This window comes from Bombus impatiens, unplaced genomic scaffold (genome assembly GCF_000188095.3).
Source record: "Bombus impatiens unplaced genomic scaffold, BIMP_2.2 scf_0203, whole genome shotgun sequence".
Classification (NCBI taxonomy): domain Eukaryota; kingdom Metazoa; phylum Arthropoda; class Insecta; order Hymenoptera; family Apidae; genus Bombus; species Bombus impatiens.
Genome location: NT_176622.1, coordinates 486,155 through 513,893, shown reverse-complemented (window position 1 = coordinate 513,893; position 27,739 = coordinate 486,155). Strand labels below are relative to the sequence as shown.

The 27,739-nt window shown below is 35.9% G+C and overlaps 1 protein-coding gene across 2 annotated transcripts in view; it reads left to right on the top strand.

The window, feature by feature from the left end:
- LOC100747965 (caskin-1) overlaps window positions 1-27,739 on the top strand; it is a 54,310-nt gene that overhangs the window by 9,438 nt on the left and 17,133 nt on the right. The gene's annotated exons all lie outside the window — the stretch shown is intronic.

Genomic DNA, 27,739 nt, shown 5'->3' with positions numbered 1-27,739 from the left:
GATAGTTCCCCGATAGAACCGATATTCGATCAGTTTTCAGATTGCATTTTCTACAAAACGAGGCGTCGAAGAAAGAAAACATAATTTTCTTCTTTTCCTCTTCTTCGATTTCTTTTTAGTCGCGGTGTACCGTCAATTCTGGGACACTCTGTATACGACTACATAGTTCGAATGCTGACACTGGATAAAGGATGTGCATCGAACGAAAGGTGTATCACATTCCATTGTGTATCGGATTGTACAAAGACGAATACTATCCGTGTCATTGAACAATATGCGTCCATTAGCGTCTACTGTTCTTTGTTAACCCGCGCTATTTCCTTTTTACGTAAGGCTACAAGAGATAAAACTATGTAGAACATTCTTTTACAATAAAAATGAGAATATTTTTAGCGTTCGTATGTTAAATATATTTAAAAGCATGAAAGTGGAAGTAATGCGTGGTTTCAACACGCGAGGAATTATTAAGGTCAGTGCAAGAATAAATTATGTGAAATGTATTCGAACCTGTACTACCAACGATATAGGGTGTCCTAGGTATTTTCCGAAGAACGATATAAATTAGCAGATTCTGTCAGTAAGAATGAGAAAAAAGTGTATACGTATAGGTTTAGAAACGTTCTATCAAAAGTCTCTAACAAAAATGTGGAATAACAAGGAGCCAGTGTTTTTGTTCGATAAAGCGTAGATACAGACTAGGGATATTTACTCTATATCCATGTTAAAATGTCATTTAATGTACGAACGCTATTTTTATGAATTAACATTCGTGAGAAATTGGTTATATTACATTTAAGAATTGCTTGTTCATTTTCTTTAATTTCAAGCAATGCGTCACGGACTTTCTTATATTAATCCTTGATTAATAAATTTTTTTCCATCAAAATTCCCTACGTGTAAAAATTCGGTAGCGTGATATCTGGTGATCTTGAGGAGCAAAGAATCGGTTCTCGACCTGTCCATCATTGAGGTTAATGTTCGGTCGACCATTGCGCGAACGAGGAACCAGTTGGTTATTTCGTATTTTTGTTATAATTTCCTCATAAAGGATTTACAGGCCCACATTTATATGACTTTTTCTCTTATTCTTATTTATATACTCATACACGCAATATATATTAATGACAAGTATTTTGCAGTAAAAACTTGCGACACCGTGTATATAGTTTGTATCTATACGATTTATCTGTCATTTGAAGCGTGTATGCGTAACGCTTCTCACTAAACGCTACCTGGGATTTAATAACATGCAGCGGAAGTTGAAACACTTTTTACTCGTTCGTGTTTCAAAAAGGAATCGGCAAAATTTCTCAGTTCTTTTTAGCTGGGTGATTCTAACATCGTGACAGTTTGCTTTATTCTTTTAATGACATCATATAAGTAACTTTACTTCTTTCGAACAAAATTCTGCGAGGTTATTTTGTAAATGAGAAAGGTATATCGCGTAAGTTGCTCGAAGCTTTATTAGAAAGTTGTAATATAACATCTTTTCTCCCTTTTTTGTTATATATAAAATATTACACGTAATTAGACTGCAGATACTTATGTAAATTTATATTTTCATAAAGATAACTAAAAGAGTAGAGAGAGAAATTTCTTTCGCTTGTTAGATATTATAACGGGTGCTGTATTTGGAAGATTTTATATATTTTTCCGTGTTACGGATGTTCCATGCATTCCCGCACCTTTAAATTTACCATAAATGCATAGAAATTCCCAGCCTACATATAACGTATCATAACCTATAATTCATTGAATACAGTTATCAGAAAGCGATACAAGCAAGAGTGACAGATACGTAAAATTGATATCTGCATTTCTAGAATGTTTAACAGATTGTAAAATTTATAAAATTGTCCAACCTTCGAAAATATTTTACATCGTACGAATAGTTAACGCTCAAACAAGTGGAACATTTAGCATGTTCGAAGCGTCGACTCTAGCATATGAAATGACAGTAAAGGACCGCAGTTATTTGCAGCATGATTGCTTTCGCGGATTTTTTCAGTCTAAAGGTTCTATGGGTTCGAAACACCAGGTAACACGAGATGATGCCACGTTACCCGAAACGTGGCACAATGTTGCCGCAATATGTCTTGTTTACACGAAAGCCGGTTGGGAAGCGTGGCAACACTGCAAGCCCTCTAGACCTTGCTCTCGTCCACAGCCTTATTGAGCAACACCTGCATAGAATATTTTGCTAAAATCACTTTTTTCTTTTCTACATTTTCTATTTATCCATCTGTGTATTTAATATACACATACAGATATTTATGTATATATGTATATTTTTAGATTAGTTACGGTATACCAAATTATACAAATGTCTTTGAAAATATTTCTTGGTATTAAGCAATTGTATAAGTTAAGTTCGTTTAACGATTTTTGAAAGGCGTATATGCTGGTAGAATTTAATTATTTTTATTCCTAGACTTCGTAAAGGTAATTTTTAAATTACCTTTTTCTCATGGAATAATAAGTTCTTTCGCGTTATTGAAATGGGTTCAATGACCACGGTTACTGAAGGTTAGTCAAGGTTGTTGCTGTAGACAAAGTGGTTGCAGCGTCTTAATCAATTATTCCTAAATCTGTTTACTTTCGCCTAGAGAAATATTCTAACTGTTAGCCAACATGTAACCGTTGTATAAATTGGTGGAAAATAGTTCCATTTTTTAAATTGATTCCTATACTTTGTGTGTATTACCTAGCAAAAATTTAAATACTTGAAAAAGGAATCTTTCGTGACAAATATGAATTTCTTTATAAAAATCTTTATCGAAGCGTTCGTTACGTGGAACGTCGTAATATTGCGTTCCAAGTCATTTGTAATACTATTGACTAAAATATGCAAGTAACAACGATTTAATTATTGAATTATTCGTTAATTATTCGTTAATTATTAAATTTGGGAACTTCAATTACGTAATGTACATATTCCGATTTTTTGTCTGCTTCGTAAAATCAATCGTATAAAATAGAATCGGGCAAGTAATAACATAATTGGTCTGATCGTCTCATTACATATGATTCGTAAGCTATAGCGTGAAATGTTGCAGACTAAGTACTTACCAACATGAGCTCGCGAGATGCGTATCTGTTAAGGTCCATTGACTCGTGTTAAATTTACAACATGTCAATTGCTATTAAGAATGAAAGAATAAGACGTCAGTGGCCAGAGAAGCGGAAGTCTGGCAGAGACGAAAAAACTTGCGGCCGCTTGACATTTCGTTTAGCCTTGAATTGTTGTCTTAAAAAATACTTCTCGAATATTTCATTATGTAATTAATTACGTACGAGTAAAAATTATTTTTAAGCTTTCTTTAAGGACTACGATATTTTCGAAACGTCTGTATCTTACGTCTCCATTGACTATACGCAACATAAAGGTATGTGAAAACAGAGCATTAAAATTATTGTTTTACTTCAAAATTAAATCAGAGGATTACTAAAACTGAAATTGGAAAATCAGTTTGAATTAAATTCCCATTTAGACAGATACATACGAATAAACTTTTGGATTTTCAAGTTTATATTAAATTTGATTAAATTAGCGAGGCAAATATATTTTACGATGCTTATATTTTTAAACAAAAATATCACGCAAGAATAAAGAAAAATTTCTGTTTGGACGCAGCCTATTTCTCTTAACATTCTTACTTAAGCTTTTTTAAGCTCGTGGTTCTTCCCTGCTACTCATTATATCCCCATGCAATTCCGTCTCCTCTCTTTACCGCTTGTTTTTCGCTCTCCCGTCTCGTGTTCTTTCCTGCACTTGTCGCATTCAAACTCGTACGTCAATAACCCAGTCACTTCACAAAGCTTGCCTTTCTTCAATCTCGATTACTACGTTTTCAAGTGTTACAAAAAGTATTACATTTGTTTTTGTTATTCTTTGTTTACACGTACAATACCTTCTTCCTTTAATCGTATTTCTGTAGAAAGGAATTTTTCTTCCATTTACGTTCTTTAACATGTTTCCCCGTTTTAATATTTCCCAATTTATATAAAATATTTCGTCTAGACGATCGATAGATTGTCTAGAAAATTGTACTAATTGTCAATATTAATTATATCGTTATGTCTGTGTCAACTTATTGGTATACTAATTCTATCGCATTAACTACTACTACCAATTACTATTAATTATCACTTTTTTCCTGCGTATACAATTTTCCTTAATCCTCGTTTAGGCTTTTGTCATGTCAAAAAGCGCACGATTTAATCGCTAAATTACGTTCTTTCGCTATTTGGTTCATTCATTGTCAATTGCGGTTCTTCGTTCAACAAGAAACGAAGAACATAAATTACATATCAAGATAAAACATGATAAAACATGATAAAACATGACGTTCTATTCAGAATTTAATGCGAATGCTCGTATCATGCTCCATTCTTCGATAAGATATCTCATTGAGAACAAAGAATTACAAAAGATTTTCAATGAAAATTATTACATATATATTACATATATTACATATTTTTAAGATTCGCGATTTGAATGCAGGTATAGCTTGCACGTAACAAAAAAGAAATTTATCGATCGTAATTGCCGTTCAGTTCAACCCGTTCACGTCCGTCCTTGACAGGATGTATCTGGATGAACGTCCATCCTGATATCTTATGCAAATTACTCGATCCAGTCATGAGATTGGATTTTATCTTCTTCTGCGCTTGCCTTTCAGTCATGTTGCATCCTTAAGGCTGCTTTAAACATTGATTTATCTTTTAAACGCGTTAACCTCGTACTGTTATTGTCTACGAAGAAAATTCCAAAAGAGATGATCACAAATCGCATAAAATGTTACAAGTCAATTTATCTGAAACATGCGGCAGAATCTGTTTCTTTTTCTTTTTTCTTTTCTTCTTTTAACGTTGGAAAATTCACCGAGAAGACTTTATACGATAGAGGATACTATCATCTAGTTTCCACTAGCAGATAACAGGAACGATTTTATCATTTTTTCTACACCTCTATCTAATGTACAGTTTATTGTGCATCGGTGCTATTTGCTTTCTTTATACTCCACATAGTATCGTAAATTGTATGTAAAATGCAAGATAAACTTCTTTTTAACTCTTATACCTTGGTTTTTCTACATGTACAAATTTTCAGATTCTGTACCGAAAGAAATTTCGTTGGCCTTATATCGAATATATACCGTGTGTATACCAAATTATACAAGGTGGTCCACTTAAATTTATCACCAGGAATATCTCGCTCGTTTTTGATAACATTAAAAAGTGTTTCGTGTACAAGTTAAGCAGTATCGAGAGGCACATCATTTGGCATGATCAGTCTTTTCGTGGGAGAACAAGTAGAGGAGATACGAAGGTCACCGATGTTTTTTTTTTTAAATGCAATTTTCTGTGTAAAAAAGTATTAACCTATTTCTATCGAAAATCTACTTTACTTAAATATACTTTAGTTTTAATTTTTGAAATTTAACGTATGAAAACCAAAGGCAAAACACGAGAATACCGCCTCGCGTCTCTCCTTGTCCTTCTATGCTTTAAATTTGACAAATTAGTGAAATTCTGCTGAAATAAAATAGGTTAACATTTGTTAAAATAATCTAAGTCCAGAATATCTGCCGAGCTAATAATTTTTTAACATAAATAGCTTAACACCTTCTTGCAGAGAATGTAACAAGATAAGAATGTATAAGATAGCGTATTAAAAAATGTGTGATCCCACTTACAAAAACATCGCTCTACGCCTAACGACCTTCACGTGTCCTCTGCGCGTTCACATACGGAAACACTAATCACGTTAAATTATGTCCCCCACGAAAACACTCGATTTGTATACATTTTTTTAACACGTGAAACATTTTTTAATATTATCGATATTTAACATTTTTTAATATCGTCGGTATTAAACATATTTTAAATAATTTAAAAAAATATCAAGACGTTCCAGTTAATCGATAAGACGAAGCGGACCATGTTGTACGATGAAATACACTGGAAGAATGATCACAAAAAATTTAGCGAGTTATCTGGTGAAATTTCACTGAATAGAGCCAGCATTGAACCGTGTTAATACGTAAAACGTATTACAATAGAATTCTTGACTAGAGTCATGACGCAAAATATACAAATATCATTTAACGTAGTAAACTACGATGCGGCTTTATCGTGCAGATAAAAAGTCTAGTTATCTTTCATAAAAGTTAGTACTCCTCCAGTTTCGTTTCACTGTGTAGGCGTTTGAGCGCGCATGAGATATTAGATATCTCTTTTTCCGTACGTAACTGTAAAACGAAAAAAGAAAAAAAAAAATGAAACTCGATTCAAGTTTCTTAGCGAGACAACGGCAAACAGCGCCACGCATAAGACAACACAGTCCACTTATATCCATTGTACTATTTAGGTCAATTGAATATAGTGTCACGTGCTCCTGTACAATTCCGCGTTCATCTTAAGGTTTTTCCTTTCTTTTTTTTTTCCTTTACAATGAAAGCGCGATACGAACGTTATATTACATCGAATACATCGACAGAAGCTGCCATGTTTTGCGCTTGCTCGAGCCTATTAGGAAAGATAATAAAATTATAGCAACAAATCGAAATTGCTAAATAAACACGTTGAGAGAAGAAAGAAATTCTCTAGCCTCTTGATATTCCATCCAATTGTATCACATTACAGAATATTGAATTTCTATGAATAGTATTAGAATAGTAAATGGTGGGCAAATATCATTGTTACATGTTCGCACGAATGTTGGAAAATCGAAGTATAAACTTTTAGCACGATATACGATTTATTCTTCGATCCGTATGATTAATGCCTTGAAAAAGGATATTAGAGGTATTTCCTGTTTTTCAAGTAAATAACGCAATAAGAATGAATCGAAGGATACACGCAAGATCATTATGACTTCTCTTCTTTCCTTTTTTTTCCCCTCTCGCCTCCCCCCCCCCACCCTCGTTCTTCGCTCCTTTTCATCTTTCTTGCTTTGTCATTTGCACATTCTTGAATTCTAAAAGTCGAGGAATTCCAACGTACGGTAACTACGTCTTACAAACGACTTTTGGAAGCCGAGCACGGAGGTTGCTTCGTTTATTTACAACGAATAATATTATTACAAATATCGATTAATAAGATGTTAAAATACTAGTTACAAAGCGTGGTTACCGTTAATACGATAATTATCCGCGTCCATAAAGGAAATTCAATTATACCGTCCTTCTACTTAAATCGGATTAACAACCTACCTCAATGAAGGTCGTGTTCGAAACTAATAACTGTTCGCCGTGATTTACAGGTATATATCTTCGATACGGAGTATATATCGTGAAATTCCATTCTCCTGAGTAGAGAATCCCCCCGACGTCTTATCTTCTTTCGATTAAGATTCTTATCTCGGCCTGTTGCCTCGGTAGCTCTTTAACTTGACTGTAATCATTTGTCGGTGTCCGTGTATTTTTCCTCTCACTTTTCTTCCACCTTTTAGGACTGATTTTAAGATAATGAGCCCAAGTAGCGTCTTCCCTGTTCTTCTCCCACTGTTGTTACCATCCTAATATCTCCTCTCCTAACGAGGGTCCATCTTTTCATTCTTTTAGGCTTCTCTGTTATCCGGTGCAGGCGTATTTCATCTCTCGGTTATCGCAATTCATTTAGAATCACTTTAGAACGCTTTGCGTTAAAATAGAAGTCGCGGTAGAATTGACATTTTTTTGGTGTAAAACTAATTTTACGTTGACCGAGGGAGAAGGGAGGGGGGATCATCTCATTGGAACCAACTTGTACATCGGAAGGCTTAGACTGAATTTAAATTGTAATTAGATGGTAATTTCTCGGCAGGATACACATAGCGTTTTTTCCCATCAAAGTTTATCAGAGTTTAATTTCCATGCGTTTATCTATTTTGCGTAGTGTCGTAGTTGACAGCATTAATCTTGCGTTATTATAGTTATACTATAATTTTCTGTATTTAATACATTATTGCGTCTATTTAAAGCGTGTATTTAAATGTTTTTATTTCTTTTTTTCTCTGTAATCCACGATGTCCAATGTTTGAAGAGATAAATTATATTTGCAAGGATATTTATCTCCCAAGGCTTCTTCGATCTTCTTCAAATATTCCTTCTATTTAAATCGTAAACGAAGAAATAGAAATTATAATCAAGTAACGCTATACTATTTTTGATACAAGTTTCGTGAATATAGTTATAATATTAAGTACAATAAGATATCCAATATATCATTTTTGTACAATAGTTTTGCAATGTTATTCTCATTGTCCTTTTTATATTCAAACGATATGAGGGTGAGGTGTTTGTCCGTGGCGATTGTAGCTGCTGGGGTACAGCAATTTTTCTTCTAATTTAGATGCGTGAAGAAAAATCAGAAAAAGCTCCGGTCGCCGGGATTCGAGAACCCGGGGTCCCGAAACGTTCGTAACCTAAGGCGCTAACCACTGCGCTGCCGTCGTGCAACACCATTTAGTGTCGAGTGATGGTATTTGCTGTTGAGTGCCGCCACAGATATACAAGCTTTCGAATTCCCATAATTTCGGCCCGAAAGTCCTCCAATCATCTGGATATCCGATAAATCTTCGACTTTTTTTTTAATCCACGAGACATTGGATATTGGCACAACCGAGGAAGAAGTTAATGGTTAATTGGCTTATCTTCGCGTATAATTTTATTTGAAAAGTTCTAGTTTAACTTCGTTGATGTATACTAATTCAGAACGTGTTTGCTATCTTTTTTCGAGTTGCTGTTAAACCGGTGAATGCTCTTTTTAATAGCACTTATGGCTTGCGATTATAATCTTAAATGCTTTCGTTCATTTCCTGCAGATTTTGAGTTAGCAATTTCTTTCCACCTTTCTCTCTTCTTTATTTTAAGTTTCTCCGAGTTTCTCATCTTTTCTTCTCTTTGCATCCTTCTACGCCTCTACAACCATTTCTTACCTACTTTCCAAACATACTCTGCGTACTTACATACGTAGCTTTATTCCGAAATGTAGCACAACTTCTCTATTCTCTGGTCGTTTAACTGTACATCTTTTCAAATGCTTCGCAACGATAATTAACACGCATGTTACTTTATTTATCGGATAAACTTAAACCTACGTCTAGTTAGGTCTGGTTTAGGCGCGTAATTAATCTACGAAACAGACGTTACACATTATTTTCATGTGGACCATTATTTTCAACAAAGAACAGGCTACTAAAGACACTGCGAATGTTATACGATTATATTTTCTGTTTGTTATTATTATTATTATTGTTGTTGTTGCTTAGTCCGTGCCTTTGGGCTTTGGACGAACTTTCGGTTTTACATCTCTTATGTTTATTTTTCTTCTTATATGTCTACCTCCCCTCTTCTCCACTCTATTCTATTGAACTACCTTGCTTATTCTACCTCTAAAAGCTAAAAATTAGAAACTATAAATTAGCAACTAACGACTAAAAACTATTGCAACTTTGGTCTTTAGCCTCCTTGCTGTGCCTCCTTCTTGTCGTTTGCCCTTCTCTTCTCTGTTATTGCTTTCACTTCTGCTAAACCTTCTCCAGTCTCGTTTAGCGTTTTTCCTATGTGCTTTGGTCCTCCCGTTATTTCACATTCTTCTGTTACGTGTCTCGGGTATTCTTCTTTCCTTCTGCATAGCCTGCATCTTTTTCCCCCCTCTTCTTTCCAGTATTCCCTTGCTTTGGTCTCGTTTCCGCATCTGAATCTTGCCGGTATTCTTCTGTCCTTCCGCTTTATCCTCCCTTCTAAGTACTTTGGTAATTTTTCTTTGGAAAGGGAGCGATTCTACGCGAAAAAAGAAGTCGAGAATATAGAATACAAATTTTTCGTCTGAGGCTTTGTCTTCGAGAAAATCGACTTTGAATTTTGGCTCGGTACGCCTGCACTTTATAGCGTCTCGTTATGGCGGTTCTCACTGTAGATCGTTGTCTCGATAGAAAAATTAAAAGAAAAAAAAATTTTTTTTTATTCTATATTTTCAACTCCTTTTTTCGCGTAGAATCACCCCCTTTCCGCTTGTACCGCCAGTTACCAACCACCCTGTATTTCTGTTTGTTAAATGTCATTATTATTATTATAATTCTTTCGGCTTAGGATGGCTTCCGGTTCACGCCATATTTACATCTACATTGTAAATTCAATTTCTCTTCGTTGAGTTCATAAAACCTCGACAAAAGCTTATCCAAAAGAATAATAAAAAAAATCTTCCTATTATGAGAGTTTTTCTCCCTTCAGCAGTCGGCTTGATCAAAAATGTATGAGATCTCCGAATAAAAAATCTTATCTTAGATATACCAAACATCGAAGATTAAATACAGTAGTATCCTCTTTGTTAATGTATGCAACTGAATTAATATCGATGTTGTCATTGATATCTGAACGATAATGATAATTCGTTGAGTAAATGTAACGTTAATCTCATTTCCATATCGGCAAGTATCCAACTTTCCCCACCTTCTCGTTTCGTCGATACGTATCTTTTCTAAATTTCTAATGAAACACTGGCTCGCTTCTATCCACGGCTCTGGCCGTGTTTGAATTTCGATAAAACCAGCTTATTACGATTGCGCACGTACGACGGTTTAGCCGTATCGGTGTGCTCGGAGCCAGCATTTTCTACCTAACATTTGCATTTATTTTTATCAAGAACGCAAGCAATATCCCTTATCTCGATGTGAATCGAGCGTTCCTTTGTATTTACGACGTGGATGCTGAATCGGCGGATTTGCGAGACGCAAGGGAAGCCACTAATGATTTCCATCGTTTCTTTACGTGCATTCGTTGTAAGTAAGCTATAATAATACCGCCGCGAGAGACTCCTCGTCGCTAAGGTGCTGGAGAAAAGCGGTGGGGTCCGGACCTTTCCTTAACAGTACACACGCTCTTCAGTCTCTGTTTCTCTTCGCGGCAATTATTTGTCCGGCCGTGTTCAACCGGCGGATGACTCTCCCTGTATAATCTCGCGTATTTCTATGAATACGTAGTCCGTCTTCGTGCATCGAATATGTAACGTCATGATTTCTAAGATCTTCGAGTATTTGCAAAGTAGAAAAGTGTTTGAAGATCGATCGAAATCTTGTTATCGAAATTTCTTCTACGCGACGCTTAACTAAATATTCGTGAAAAGCTGAAATAATGGTAGAACGAAGGTATAAAAGAGAAGAGAAATCGACGGACAGGTTTTTATTGAAAAATAATTCCACCGTACTTTGATACGTTATCAAAATGTTTGGCACGTCTGCTATTGAAAATTCCCCGCGTTTCAGCCTTAATGCATCTATTTCCGTGTGATTTGATGAAAATTGCAGCAACGTACACCCACTCAATTACCAACACGCTGCTTACGAGTAATTGCTTATCTCATATTCTTTAACTCGCTATAATACCACACTGTCCGCTTCGCTCTCTCTGACCCATTTCACATATCATCGTATGGTACATTATTGGAATCGTCGTATTATTATAACGCATTACCGCAACATTCTCGACACATCGAACCTTCCTCTTCATCTTTTCCACGTTTAAAATATTTCTCGGCGAATATTCGAATTCCGAGTCTCGGTCTTGGTATTCGTCGCTTCTGAGAGATTCGTCGAACTCTCTCGTTAATACGCTTAACACGTTCGATGCGCAAGAATTTCTACGATTCGTACGATCCCCCGAGGAAAAATATCGACGATTATCTTTTTTACCTTTAAGCTTGAGCTTTTCAAAAATTCGAAGTGTCCTAGATCGACGGAACACGCGTTAGATCGTTGAGAAATATTAAAGAAAATTCCCTTCTCTTCGAGATATGTTCAACTCCGTGTCGAACGCGTACGTATTTTGTAACGCTGTAACAACCCTTCGAAGTGAAACACGAGCGCCGAAAATCACGTTCTCTCCTCTAGGAGAAGATTCCCTGGCTGTTTGTACTTTCTACGCGCGCACGCTACCAGACAATTCACCAATGGACATAATGGCAATTTCACGTTATAATGTACGACATTTTGCACGCCGAAATTACCAATATTACATACTTCGCGTTACTTCCATTCGAAAACGGCGTGCTGAGAGCTAAATGAAGAAAAAAGAAGAGAAAAAAGTACGCGATTCTTCTAATCATTTTACACAACCTATTAGTTTCTCTAACAACGTTGTAAGCTCTTTCTTGTGATAAACTTTTTCTTTTATTTGGATGAATTTTACAATCGATTCTCATTGAGAATTATAAGTAAATTCGTATTAAATGAAAAAGTAATTTTCCCAGCGGCTTGTTCGCGATAAATATCCTGTTGCCTCCATACAAATTTCCAAGATCGAATAATCTTCAAAATGGCCATTTTTCGACCTCGTTCGGTTCGTTGAAGAGCATCTCTCTAGGAATAAAAAGATACGTTACTGATATTTATCCGAGAAACGATGAGAAATTTAGGAAGAATCTTCATCTTCTTCGGACATGGATAGATCCATCCGCGAAATAATTCTTTGCAAATTCTGCCGATGTGTCGGTGGATGTTTGGACACGAGCAGATCCAAAGCACCGGGAGATCTCGTTGCCACGCGAGAACAGCAACCAGCAACGCGTTCTCCTACTTCGCACCCGCATACGTGTGCTATAATAGCTTGCAATCCGGTTTCACTTTCGTCAATTAATACGTAAAGAAAATATTTGAAATTATTCGACCGGCCGGAGAGTAATTTTACTTCAACGAAAACGCCATTGTTAGCTTGTGTTTCAATCTGATACTTTTTGGTAGTCGACGATGTGGAGCAGCGTGCTACCGCAGTTTGCTGTTCCAAGTCTCCGTTTTCGTCGATACAGTCTGCGTAATATCCAGGTGGCTGTTTCATTTGATACGCGCCATATGCATGCAAACGAAGATCTTGATGACTTGGCGTTGAGAAAAATTCCAATGGAGCAACCTCTGTGCGGTGAAATTGAACTCGCCTTGTATCGTACTTCGCGTTTTCTTCGCGTGTCAATCGAGATAAATAATTAACTCCGTTCCAATAGCGTACAATAGAACTCCATTTGTAATATCGTGGCCAACAGGGGATGTAGATAGCGATTTAAACGTGTTACTCGGTATATCAGTCACAAGCTATCTTAAAATCCTATAAAACTAAAATAGACAACCTGCTAATTTCGATACTTCTATCCAAACACTCGAATCGATTTTTATATTCCCATAACGATTCCTTCAACGGTGTATTTCAACAATAAATTGTTCATCCGAAGAACACGAAGATTAAGTGCAACGCGTGGGTAGGTTCGACCTACCCAGCAGTCGCTGGTTTTTTCTTTTGTTTTTTTTTACAAACGTTGCTAACGTTTTCTGTCTACCCAGAGAGAGAGAGAGAGATTCAGCAAGAATTTTTCCTCAGCAAGGAGGAGTCGAGAAACGGCCACTTTTTAACATGCTCTCTCGGCTAATGTAGTAACAACATATTGATACAGCGCCAATGAAATTTCAAAATGCTTTATATAACGCGCACGGTATGGACATACGAGTTTCCTATGGTAAGTGTCGGAATACTTCGGCGAGCCAGGGTATTTTCACGTGGAAAGTTGTTTCACGTGTCGCGTTTTTGGAAACCTACGCGCGGAGGCATTACCGGGGGCGGCCTACACCGTTCTCCGGAAACTTGTCCACCCACCTTCGACCTCGCCTCTTTGCATTCGCCACACCAACGACTCCGCTGGTGTCGCCAACTGAAACCTGTACCTAACACGGAACGTTTCTGACAGTCTTATCCGGTTATCTCCGCCGTTTCCTTCGTTGTATTCCGCGACCGTACACTTTGAGAATCCGTAGGAAAATTTGTGCTTCGTTACGACCGTGCGTCTTCTCTTCGATAGAAAGTGGCTGTAATCTAATTTATATCGGGATACGTTCATAGACGCGTTAACGTAGACTAAGGTAGCTGTAGGATTAATTTGACGAAGTGGTGTTGCAATTGGTAGCTACCGTATAATTTGGAAAAGGACGTTGTTAGCTTCTGCTTTTTCATCTTCTCTTCTTTCTTTCTTTCTTTTTTCTCTTTTTTAACATCGCGATAGTAGCGCAAAGTATCTAGAAATGATATCTATATACAATGTTTAAGTTACTGAAAGTCGTAGGGGAAATTATAGACAATTTGAAACAGCTTTAGCGATATTTTTCAAGCTCGTGATTATAGACGTTGGTGAGCGCGTTTCCTTTGAAATTGACGAGGTTAATGAAAATGTGAAATTTCACGCGTTTCTGGTCACTTCAATCGTATAATTAGTTTTCCTACGTACATATTACCAAATCGAAGTTGAAGCAGCTTCAACTGTATCTTTGTCCAGTTATCAACTATATTCGTGACTATGCGATTATGTTTCTCTTAACGTTTAGTACGTCGATCGAAACAGAAAATTTCCTCCGGTTCGTTTAACCCCGCCAGCATCTTTCTCGCCTTTTCGTTTAAGCTACGAACGATATATTTAAAAACCGTAATTAGAAATATCTAACAGAGATAGAAATCGAATAGAATGTTCATTTCCAGGGCAACAGAATCAGTTTCGTAGTCGCTGCGTAAACGTACGAATACGAAGTATAAAACGCACGCATAATAATACCAATGCGATAGAAAAGCAAATAGGGAAAGCTGTTGTCGAAATAATCGGTTGTAAAAGATCGATAGACTCAAAGTCGTTGGAATAAAAGTGAGTTCGGCCATAAATGGCGATCACTGCCGTCACGAGCTGCTTGGGTCCCCCGCCCTTACCACCTGGCAAGCGGTTTCTGCAGAAGTCCTCGAAAAAATTGTCCTCCACTTATAGAAGCTTTCGCGATCCAGCCGTCGAATCCTGGATCCCTGGCGGTGTCCTCGACATGTCGAAGACGAAACTTCATCCACGACGAGAACGTAGCCCGGTGATTTGCCAGATAAGCAACGGCAATTTGTTCAGAAGCTGCTCCGAGGGCAACTTAAGTGCACGTAAAACCAGTGCACTATTATCCGCTACTCCTCTTGATAAGTGCATCCAGGCGATTTATGGCAGCTGGAAGAATCTCATGCATCGTAAGTGTGACGCTCTGTTCGCGAGACGTTGGTCGACTAGTCGCCATTCAAAATAGATCGAATAAATTACGCGATAAGCTGATCGCTCGCAACGTTATAACTGGAGCACCGGTTTTTATGGAAATTTATATTTTTACAGATATAATATAAGGTTAACGCTAGAATAGTTAACAGAAAGCTATTTCTACCAAAACCAGTGAAAATGACTGGTCTTTAAAAAATACGTAATAATAGATTTATTACTTTCTTACAGAAGAAATTCCACGTTATGTAGTACCTTTTTAGTATTATTAACGATGATCCCTAAAATGATCCCTAAACGAGAGTTGACACATTTACAAAATCGTAGAACCAGTGATTTTCACCGATGTGGTATTTCTAGCGTCAGCGTCTAGCGATCTAGCGATCGATCCGCAATTTTCCTGGTAACTGATATCGTCATATCGAACGATACGCAGTACAAATTTTAAAAACGTGTGGCAAGTTGTACGAAACGAGAAAACTGGTTAATTGTGGCTCGATAAACACATTGCAGGGCCCTTTTACACTTTGACAAATACCAGTCATTTTCACTGGTATTGGTATAAGTAGCCTTGATACAAAATTATTTTCAGTTTGAATGCATAAGAACAAAATAAAATTCGTTATATTATTCTTTTAGTTATCGTTGAGAAAGTCGTTACATTATCGCGGAAAAAAGATATAACACGAAGTAGGAATTTTATAATAAAATTGTAAAACCAGTCAATTTGACCGGTGTGGTAGTTCTAATGTTAACACTGAAATTTAAACTTAATTAAATTTAATTAAACATCGTACATTCGTTGTTATCTCGTTCAATCAATTTTTCAATCTTTCTTCGATTTGAATATCTTTAGAATTAAAGACAGTGAATGCGAATGCATAGGTGAAACTTGTTGCCTGTCTTTCGAATCGGAAGTTAGGCCAGCTATTTATAGCGTAGCAGACCTGCGAACAGAGAACACGTTATGTATTTAATTATATTGCTTATCCGTGCATTGGAGAAAATAAAAAGTCGATAATTTCTTATGCAGTAAGCATTGCCCTTAGAATATCGCGCAGGTACTTAGCTATCGAGTTTTCTAACCTAACTTTAATGGGCCACTCGAACTTCTTTCAGATCCATATGTTCGATATTTTCCGATCGTAAAGCGAGATGGGTCGCCCTTTGCTTAATTGTATGGACGAGAGATTGCGTCATTGATGGAAAGCGTGGAAATCAATTTGCTCCGCTCGATTGTATTGTAATTGTGGAATTTCAAATTACAACGTGTTGCACCATTTCTAAGCACATTCATGCGAGTTCGATGGTATAGATCGAGCCATGCGAATATCGATATTTAACGTGAAACACACGTCGATATATAGTCGATATAATCGTATATATATATATTTTCTTGTTTTATTTGGCAGACTTTTTGCAATCAATTCCCATTGAGAATTATAAGTAAATTTTGTATTATGAGAATTATAAGTATTTTGGCGTGATACTGTAACTTGGATTATAAGAGTTTATAGTATGTTTGATTCTAGTTGAATCCAATGCTTCGGTCTAAAGGGTATTGTCCTTTTAGTCTGCGGATCTGATCCGTCGTGTCAAGTAGTTGGGTAATTAATGGGTTCTGGTGATTGTTAACTCTTGTATTATATCTGTTACTGCATTTGGATATTTCTTCTTTAACTGTGGCTATCTTAAGATCGCGATGTATTGTTAACCCCTTAACCTACAACTACGGACATAGCCCGTAGTACAATGATCGGGCCAAACGTAAATATTACGGACATAGCCCGTAGTACGATGATCGGACCAAATATAATATACAGGGTGGTTGGTAACTGGTGATACAAGCGGAAAAGGGTTGATAACTTGTGGTACAAGCGGAAAGAGGGTGATCCTACGCGAAAAAAGAAGTCGAAAATATAGAATAAAAATTTTTTTTTTTTTAATTTTTCCATCGAGACAACGATCTACAGTGAAATCCGTTATAACGAGACGCGATAAAGTGCAGGCGTACCGAGCAAAAATTCAAAGTCGGTTTTCTCGAAAACGAAGCCTCGAACGAAAAATTGTTATTCTACATTTTCGACTTCTTTTTTCGCGTAGAATCACCCCCTTTCCGCTTGTACCACCAGTTATCAACCACCCTGTATAATAGCTTGTTTACGTTTTCGGCCGAAAATTCTCGAACGTAAATCGTAGGTTAAGGGGTTAATCGTATATTTGAAATAATATTTGAAACGATTTTGAAATCAGTCCCTTTGTACAACAAAAATCCTATTTCATGTTGCACGGCATTCGTATTCGTATTTTTATGAAATTCGTATTTCGTTTCGTATTAAAATTTATATTTTTAGTCAGTTTCAGAGGTTGTTTTGTAAAATTCATTTTTACCCTGCTCATATCGCAACGTACAGTCTCGCTTCGCGGATATTAAGACATTTATTAATTTGTCGGTATAAAACTTTCGGAATAATCTTACGGAATAATTTATTAGTTATAATGTTAGTAATATTTGCAAGTGGACAAGTTACAAGTTACGGACCTCTTTATTTTTACTATCGAACTTCTTGTTGCCGTGCAAGATAGTTTATTCACCGGTTAGCTGTTTCTGACGAGTATACTCGTCACGAAAAAATGGCGATATTTTGTGGTTACGACGGCAATAAAATTCAAAAATAAAACAGTCGTTTCGTTACAGCTTAATTCTATGTTACAACAGCCACGTATACTCTGTGTCCGACGAATATACTCGTCGTCGCTTACTTTTTGCGACGCATTTTAGGTACACGCTTTTCAAAGTTTCCAAACAGTTCGCAACAGCTAATTGGTTAATACTCGACGAGTCGTAATTTGTGATTCGTAAAGCTTCGCTAATAATATCAATTTAGCTGTGCAAAATGGCCAAAGTATTTCCATATTTATGAACAGATAAATATAGAATCTAAAGAAAGAAAAAAATTGCTTCTACCGGGGACAAAAATTGTCGTTAAAAAATGAATCGAGCTGTGTTATACACTAAGAGGTTCTATTATCAAACGTTACAACTATCTAGTGCTTTATTTACAACTTTACGTAGAAAATGAAACGTTGGAATGATGTCATTAAACCTGTGAATAATTCCATCAAGGGCAGAATAATGGTTTACGTATATGTATATCGACGCTGAAGATGCAAATGGCATATAAATTGCATCGGGAATACAATCTGTTGTAATTAATTCCAGAAACCTGTTCCGTTTCTTTGCCAGCGGTTTCTATGGTTTTATCCTTTTAATGGTATTCAACGTTCAGCCGTCTCGTTTGTACCTATCTAGCCACGCTTCTCTAAAAATAACGACACGATGCAGACAAGAACAAATGGCTCGGAATAACAGAGAAACGAATTTAGTTCTCGAAACAGTAACGTACTACACCTGTTGGATATTTTCGTCACGGTTGATATTTGCGCTTACAGAACCAGACGGATGCAAGTGGTATTTTTGAAACTTTTCAATTCGGAACAAAGACGATCAAATTAGAATTGGTTAAATCGTTAAATGTAATGTTCGTGAATAATTCGAACGATCCAACGTCGTGTAAAAGTACCATTTGAAGGCTAGAGAAATTGACCGTGGTCAATTAAGCAAGGAATATCGAAAGTAGTGCCATTGTAACGTTATCACGATGTTATCTTTCGTACATTTGATAATTCATAAATAAATAAAAAAAAACATGAATTAGAGATTTTCGTATACGCTTCTTACCACATGTCAAGCATGAAATATAAGTTCATTTTCATGGAGACATTACGTGGAATTCTTTTAACGCATTTGAATTCCAAACTCGATATCAGAAAAATGCCATTGGGTCCTTTTGCTTCTAAGTGCCTCGTTTGTCAGTTTATCTTCGACATATTTCACTCTGTTATATTGGATCTATATTTTATCTTTCATTTATTTTATACGACATTTCCAGTCTACGATATGTACGTACGTACGTAATATACGATATTAACCGAGATATGGCTATTGTTCTTCGAAAAAACGCGATCCGAAGGTTTGTTATATTCTACAATTTCTGTAGTTATCACTCAGGCTGTTCGATGCCTTTGAAATTTGTTGAAAACCACGAACAACTACCAGTACAAAAATTAGCAAATGCCTTCCATCTAAATCCGAAACGTAGAAAGAGATCAGGAAATGGTCTTGGAAATGAAGGGAAATTGATATTCTTCTAGAAAACGTTAGACAAAAATTAGGACGTATATGAATCAGGGATGATAGTTCACATCGATGATAATGATCCAAGAGATGTTCGAAGAATCACATACTCAAACGCTGTTTAGAAAAGTTGGTTAAATAATTGAATTTTCTATCGATAATTCAATCTTTCCCAAAAATTATGAAACTTAATCCTACTTATAGCGGCTGATACATCCGTAAACAATTTTAAAATTAATTCAAAAACCCAATTTACTACTATTCTATTTGACTGCATACGGCTTAAATTAATAAATCCATACATTATAAATATATATATATTTTTTTATCGGGTAGAATATTACAATTCTCACAGAAAGTAATATTTTATCGTACATATTTACAAAATTTCTGAACGCGAAGCGTAAAGAAATAACAAAGAAGGGCACGAGGATGATACTTGAGTGTGAATGGCCCGTTGCTGTAAAAACATGGCAACGAGCGTGCCATCTACCCGCACTAATGCCCTCTTAACACACTTATCACCCCGATACCTATTTTGGGTCCACCTGAGGGTCTTTCGAGACGAACAGGTTAAGGCTTTGATCGAACGCAGGGTTACGCGCAGCAATGCTTTAAGGCTTAAGTAAAGCAAACGCAAAGAGACCATCTCGCTTAACAGGCATGGGGGTCCCACAGTATTATAACCTAACTTTCGAGACCATTCAACATGGCGACTATAACGGTTGAGCTTAACGAGCGGGATTAGAACAATAGTCACAGCCGACAGTTTACGGGCCCATAAACCACTATGAAGACGATATTACGTTGAATAATTGATTTTCCTATATAAATGTCTCTATTGTCTCCTATGCAAGGAATGCTCTGTGCTTTTATATTCCTACAAATATCCAGCTATTTTGTTTCTTTTTTCTTTCCCGTTTGTAATTTCAGTCAATGATCGGACTGTGGATACTCGTGCATTTTTATGCTTTTACGAGCACAGCTAAACAATGTGAAACATAAACGGTGTTTTGTTTCATCCACCATGTTATAACGAATATTCTACTCTGGATATTTTATACGCTTTTATATATCATGCGTATGCTGTGCATTTTGAAATCTTTAAATTTCCTACAAAAATCACCGTTATAGTGGTTGGAAACGATTGAGCGATTAATTAGAAAATTAAGAAAAAGATATAATGCTTTTTAAATATTTAAATTATTTTATAAGTATTTCAGCCGTTACGTTAGCGTCTCGAAATTTGTTACCTCGTTGGAAGAATTTTAACCATTTCGCTGGTGGATTAAAATTTTTACAATTATTCTTCGTAAAAGGGGTATTATCGAGGTAGGATTTAGCGGCAGAAAGTTTACTTCCAAAATAGATTTTACAGCTTTAACGCGTCGCTTTAATACATTCTACATATATTTTGATATCAGTCGCCTTTGTATATTTTATTTTGTTATGTCGTATTGGATTCGTGAGAAAAATAGAAAAGTGTTTAATCTTAAACTTCTGCACAGTAGTGTACACAACTAACCAGTTGCCAAGCCACGAGTTAGGACAACAGGCCAAGTCCAACCTAGTTCCACAGGTCTGTCGACAACGATTACCACCGGATAGGTGGTTTTCTACTACGATTTCATCGGTCGATGTCGACTCTACTGACGCCATCGCATTGCTTCATTCGAACTGGTTTTATGCAATAAGTTACGATTGTTCCCATGTTTAGCTACGGAACATACTTTGAATATTTGTGAAACGGTTAGTTCCAACGAAACAGGGAGGAGTCTATTTAGGTTTTTTCTCGCGTAACAGATCGAAGATCTTCGCGCTGCTTCCATCCACGATCGATAAAAAGATCGAGTCATCGTTGCGTTTATCGTTTTACAAAGTTTTTCAAATATACGTATTTGTTTAAATATCTCAGTCGCAATGTTTTGTAAAAAGACGAGTATGTAACAATATAAAATTGAATGAAACACAGGTATCGTAATATCGCGTTAAGATGATGTTAAAAAGAAAAAAAGTAGGGGAAGGTATCGATAAAAAAGACAATTTTGTTTAAGATGGAAAGAAATGTCTTTTACACAAAATTAGAATTTTTCTTCGAGAATCGATGTAGGAATTCGTTGCTTGTTTTTCAAATTTAGACACCTTCTCCAAATTTCCTCGTTCGATAAACCTTCCAAAAATAAAACTGCACGATGTTCAGTGAATCGTTCGAGGAGAGATCGATGTTCGTACAATTTTTTTTTTATTATTTAATTTATACTTTACAATATGTCTAGCTGGACGTTCGCTAAATTTTTCTAGCTATTCATACATGAATGTAAAATTTATCAAAACTCATGTGTTGAAAAATAATTATACAGACTATTCTCGGTCAAATGAGATCGCTTAAATATCTGTCTTATGTACTGTTGCACGAAACAGCTTCTCAAAAGAAAATTGCACCGTCTCAAAAGGCACGTGTCTTTTTTTCAATTTTTTCTCAAGTTAAAGTCATCGGTATTTTTTAAGATAGATAAACACAGACAAACACGAAAGCATCACAAAGCGTCTTTCCTTGTCTTTTGTACGCCAACTTTCACAAAATATGTTTTAAACCGATCGTCTCTTCCAGCCACAAATACCTCGGTACTTTTGTATATAGAATAAAAAAACACGTGATTCGATGGATGAAAAGAATATAGGATTCCATTTAAAAACATACAGACGACGTTGGAATCTCGTGAAAAAGAAAGGATCTTGGAAAAAGATTCTTTTTACTATGTAAATACTAACTTGAGATAGCGTAACTTTGCTAAAGAAGCTTTCTTATACAGTCGTAAATCAGGCAGATATCTAGGTGATTCCATTTAGCTGGGATATCCTGTGTAGTATCATATTTCCAATCTCCAAGAATAAAAACATACAATATCGTTACAAAGGACGAATCGATCGCATAAAACACTCTGCATCTATGATCTGCAGCTAAAAAATTCTACCAAATGTCCAAATTGGACAAATTGTGAATGTGAAATATTAAATAAAAAAAAAAATCTATGATCTAAGAGGAAGAGGAGAAAAATCATCGGGCAACTTGTCACTCTCGTTGTCATATCGTGCTGCGTGTGAATCCTTTGAGATTGGTCGGACATTGTTGTACAGAATGTGAAAGAAACTCGCGCACGCTGAAAATAAACACGTGTTTTTATGTCGAGGGGCTGTTCCGAATGGCGCACTTGTGAGAGCTGTTTGTTTTAAAAGAGAGCAAGGATCTATTTCTGGTTTCTTCTTTCATTCCACGTTTTTTTCACCTCGGCACTTGCCTTCGTTTGTTTAACTCTCTTCTACATACTTCCATACACAAATTTACCTTCCACCAACGTCAAGCGTATATATATCAAATAGTAATATTTCTTGCGTCATACGTAATTTATCGTTTTATTTAACGGCGTGAATCGTACGTGCATGCGTATGAAACAGTTACCAAACTAGGCAAACACGTGGCAACGAGTCGTCGTTTTTCCCAGCCGCTGCACGGGCATATTCGGTGTTTGTGTACGTTATCGGTGATAGCAAGTTTATCAATGACAAGATGTGCGAGAGTTTACTTTACAATGCAGATGTTGCGATGCACACGGTGTCAGAAAGTTTTCATATAACGTGCTATCTATCCATACAACTTACTGGTTACTGCGATTTTCGACGTGCTATAAAACTATTTGTTATACGAGGAATTATTATTACAGTGGTATCTAGGTACGAAATGTACGAATACTATAGTAATGCTTTATGAGACCCATAATGTCTAATAAGTCCTCATTTTTTATCTCCTTTATTAAACGTCCTCTTTTGAGAGCCTCTTTTGAGAAGTTAAAGCGAATCTTGTGGATTTCGATACAGTTATCGGTAATCACTGAATGAAGCGTGAGAATGAGTAAGTCGGAGGAGCGTTTTATCTCGAGTCTTCTTGGTAAGTTCGTGCAGCAGCTTTTTTAGCTAGTAGGTCCGTGTGGCTGTTTATTGTTATTTATGCTTTGGTATGCCTTCCTTCTTCCTTCCTTCTTCCTTCCTTCTTCGACTTTGAATTCCTTCTTCGACTGTAGGAGTTTTTAAGGTTTTCTTTGTACAGCAGTTTCTGATAAAAACCACGACGTGTTGGAGATATTCTAATATTTTGATGTTTCACTTTTGACTGCCATAACCCACATTTCTCAATCCATTCATATATGTTGAATAATGATTTTATATATAAATAATTTGTTATTTCTGCAAATGAAATTTGCATTTTCTCGTTCTAAGCCGATACGTCGAGATTCCGGTAATTTTCATTTCTTTCATTTTCTACCTAAACGAGTAAAGCGATTCTCTATCGAGATCCCATCTTTTCTTAAATGCACCTAAATCTTAATGCAATTATTTCACTAAAATTTCCCTACAGTTCTTCTCATTTTTATCTTCTTCTATTTTCTTCTTTTTATCATTTATCATTCGTTGAAGAATTAATTGTTCCTCGTATCCGGACTGTTCTATTATTGTTTAAACCTCGTTTCTTCCTGGGTTACTTGATTCTTGAGGTTTTTAAAGTACTCTTGTATCTAATTCCTCAAGACTTTGTGACGCCACCACGCGCCTCAATACTCCAACGCTATTTGTACTGTGCTTGCCACGTTTAATCGTTTGCTGATTATTGGAAATAGATTTTTACGCTCTACTAGCCATCTTCTGTACTTGTTTCCCCATTGTCCTCATTTACTGTCATGCAACCACCTTGTGTCTTAGCTCTTTCCTGTCCCTCCGTGTTGTAAATACATCAATAATTTACACGCTACTATAAATTAGAAAATTATATAACAATTATCCAAATAATTAACATGCGTTTCCCTTGCCTTATTTTATTTTATTTTTTATCTTATTTTATTTTATTTTATTTTGTTTTATTTTATTTTATTTTATTTTAGATTCATTAGTCTCGTATATATGAAATAATGTAGCAGTGGCATCTGTATTGTTTGCATATCATTAGTGAAATTCATTCCAGTAATAATTAAACCAATTAATACGCATATTCCTTGTTCGTTTACGTTATTGCTCGTACGCGTCTTGCGTACTCGATTAACTATCAACGATATTTAATCAAGATATGAATTTCTCGTAATCCTATTATCACATATTTCGACAGTTATACAAAGCGCGTGAGTGGTACATTCGAGATCTAAATAAATAGACTTCTAACCGAACGTTACAGCTAAGCTAACACTCGAAATACTTCTTCATCGTTCTGCTTTTCCTTTGGTAAATTCCAGCAAAATTTACACCTTTGTAGGAACTAGTTGCATCTTCGTTTCATCGGATTTTTCTATTTTAAACGATCCTTCGACGATCTTACTTTCCTTACAGCTCGACTCGACTTTCTAAACCTGTACGTATTATCGTTGAAAAAATTCTCGTCTTTTTGTCGTAAATTTTCTGAAATTTGTAAATCGCGTACCACCTTTCTTTATCTGAGAATTTCCTGATTTCTGCCAGAGTTTTATTTCTATGAGATACAATAGCTCTTTTTAAAAGCCGCAGTACCGTTGCGAATGCAAGCCAATTCTTATCTGCTACGTGTCCATATAACCTTCCTCGCTATCTCTCCTCGTGTGCATATGAATTCAACCTCCGCTTCGCATATTTCCACACAGAAACGTATCTTTATGTAGCATAGAAAAAAAGAAAAAAGAAAAGAATCTATGACTAATATTAAGAAGAATATTTTCATCGATATTAATAAGAATATTTACCGTCGTTCCATCTGCACGAATATTCTATTATTATATTACATTATATTTGTATTTTTAATTTCGTCATTGGTCCTATATGTCTCGATGATTCGTTCCCAGTACACTTTAATCTCCAGTCATTTTCAATTCGATAGCGTTTCTTCTTCGTTCGAAAATTTCTCGAGCTCGAGAGAAATAAAAATACGATATACGCGATCTTCTCGTCCAACTTTTACTGTATTACGTTATATTCTATTTCTATGTTTCTCTTTTTTTATTCTATCTCTTAAAACGTCAAAAGTACGTATTTCGATCGCTATCTTGAGGCATAAAGAACTGAATAATCACAGTAGGCTAGACACGTATTTATTTGCGTACATTAAAATGTCATTTAGATTGGAATGACTTGAGCAGCGTGACTTATCGCTGAAGCAACGTTGCTGACAATACGAAGTCGATTCGAACTTTGATCGAGCAGAATAGAACGTTTTAAACAAATGAATCGTTCGATTTGGAGTCACCCGATATGCAATATCAGCGTGTACCATACAGCGTCGGTAACAAAACATTTCAAGATTAATCGAACTTCCTACGCCGGCTGTGCGCACAGTATTACGCTCGATTCATCTTTCGATCGATCGTCCAGGGTAATTAGCGAAATTAATTAAGAAGTTGGATAAGATCAGCGCGATGAGCATTAGCTTTATGACACGGAACAACATCTTACGTATCAAATGACACGTGTTGAATGCGAGTCACGGAAACGCCCACACTCTCTCTAGCTCTTTAATAGATTCAATTCCGCAGAGATCTCCCACAATTTATCCGCATGCTTTATCAACTTACGAAACTTACGTCCAACTATTGTACCAGCAATTTTATTAGCGTTACATGTTTCCACAAAAGGCGCCTGCTCGCGGCCATCTATTCGCAGTTGATTATAATTTTATTTATAAATTAGCGTTGTCTCTTCGAGTCCGTACGTGTCTTACAGCTTGTGCAACTTCCAGCTTCGCATTAGAATAGCACTAGAGAGATAAATCTGTCTAAATATCGATTTGAGCGTCTGTGCTTGAGAATGGATTTTGTTTAGACCAATGTTTTAACAGTCAATTAGTCTGATTACATAGTTATCCATTGCATTGTGTTGCGACAATTATAATATTCATTTTTCTCTTTATGTTACATAAAGAAACTGTTTTTTATTTATGTAATAATTTATATCTATTGTATTTATATATATGCTTTGTAGTAGGTTTTAATTATATAGGTAATTATTCAGGTTTGAACGTGTACAATAACAGCGAAGCATCTCGTAGTAATCTTGACACAGATTGCACTAATTTCGCAGTGAAATTTTGTAGCATCTTTCATTTCGATAGAAATGACCTTTTTTATAAAATGTAATTGGAAATGTAATTATTCATATAGGGAAGTAGAAGAATATTCTCGGTTTTTAAAAACGTAACGTGTTCTTCGTTCTCAGAAACTGAGATACATTTCCAATTACCAGAGAATTCTCCGTCTCTCGCTGCTCGATCATTTTGATTCAATAATTCTTCCGCAATTGCTCTTAAGAAGCCAATAAATTTGTAATATCGGTTCTATTACCAGCGACTTCATTGTTTTATTTCCTATGTAAATTATTAGTTGCCTTGATAATATTATTTTGCAGCTAGTTTTCCTCAATTCTTCCTCGCGTTCGCGTCTCTTCAGATATCTTCTTTTTGTTTTCTGGAATACTTGATTCATAAAAAGCGTGGAATACGCAAAAGACATTAAACAACTATAGAAAACAAATACAGAATAACATTAAAGTTAAATATTAAACAACTATCTAATATTTACCTGACTGTGCTAAGTGCAGGGTATGTATTGTGTTTGGCCTTATTGTATGTCTGTTTGTTTGTTTGTTTGTTTGTGTCCCATAACTTAAAAACTGCTTAACCGATTCGGGAGTCTGTTGTAAGCTACGTGTCCTATTGAAAGAAACAAAACGATGGAAGATATAGGATGCAAAAAAGGTTTATGTGCCTAAATCGCTAAATTCAGCAAAGGAATGTGTCTCCTTATCTTTTTTTTTTATTACAGCGAATTTACCCATAAAATATTTTTAATTGTTAATAGTAATTTAGATAATTTTTTGAACATTACATTTATCTGAAAATTATTCAAAAATAAAAAATATCTAAACGTGTACCTCATATTTCCAAGTCAAACTTGTACATCTTGTCGTTCTGTTTATTCTTCTTTTTTGGTATCGCGTAGTAGAGTATCGTTTCTTCAATATTTATTTTATTAGTAACATCTATCGAAATATAACGTTCGTTTTCTGTCGTACGGATCCAGCAGGGTTGAACAATTCTTTGTTAATATAATTTCTTTTCGAAAAATAATTGCGCATCTTCTTAATACAAACTGAAGCTTATAACATAGCAGGAAGATTCACGTAATAGATTTTGCATTCTATAGGTGTATCGCGTACCTGATCTTATTCGTCGTGGAATAATATTCTGCATCATTGGGCTCGCTGTATGAATTGACGCTTGTGTCATCTAAGTTCAGATTACCGTCATGAATTATAAGTAGGAATCATAGCAGGAAGCATTCGCGCGGTAAGCATCCGTTGTGTAAGCTATGTGCACCGTAAGAAAGACCTTGGTGGAACTTATCTTCAAGCTGGCACATTCGCTTTGTATCTTTATCCTGGACAAACACTTTGCATATGTGTATGTTTCTGCAGATGTTTGTGCAAAATTACTTT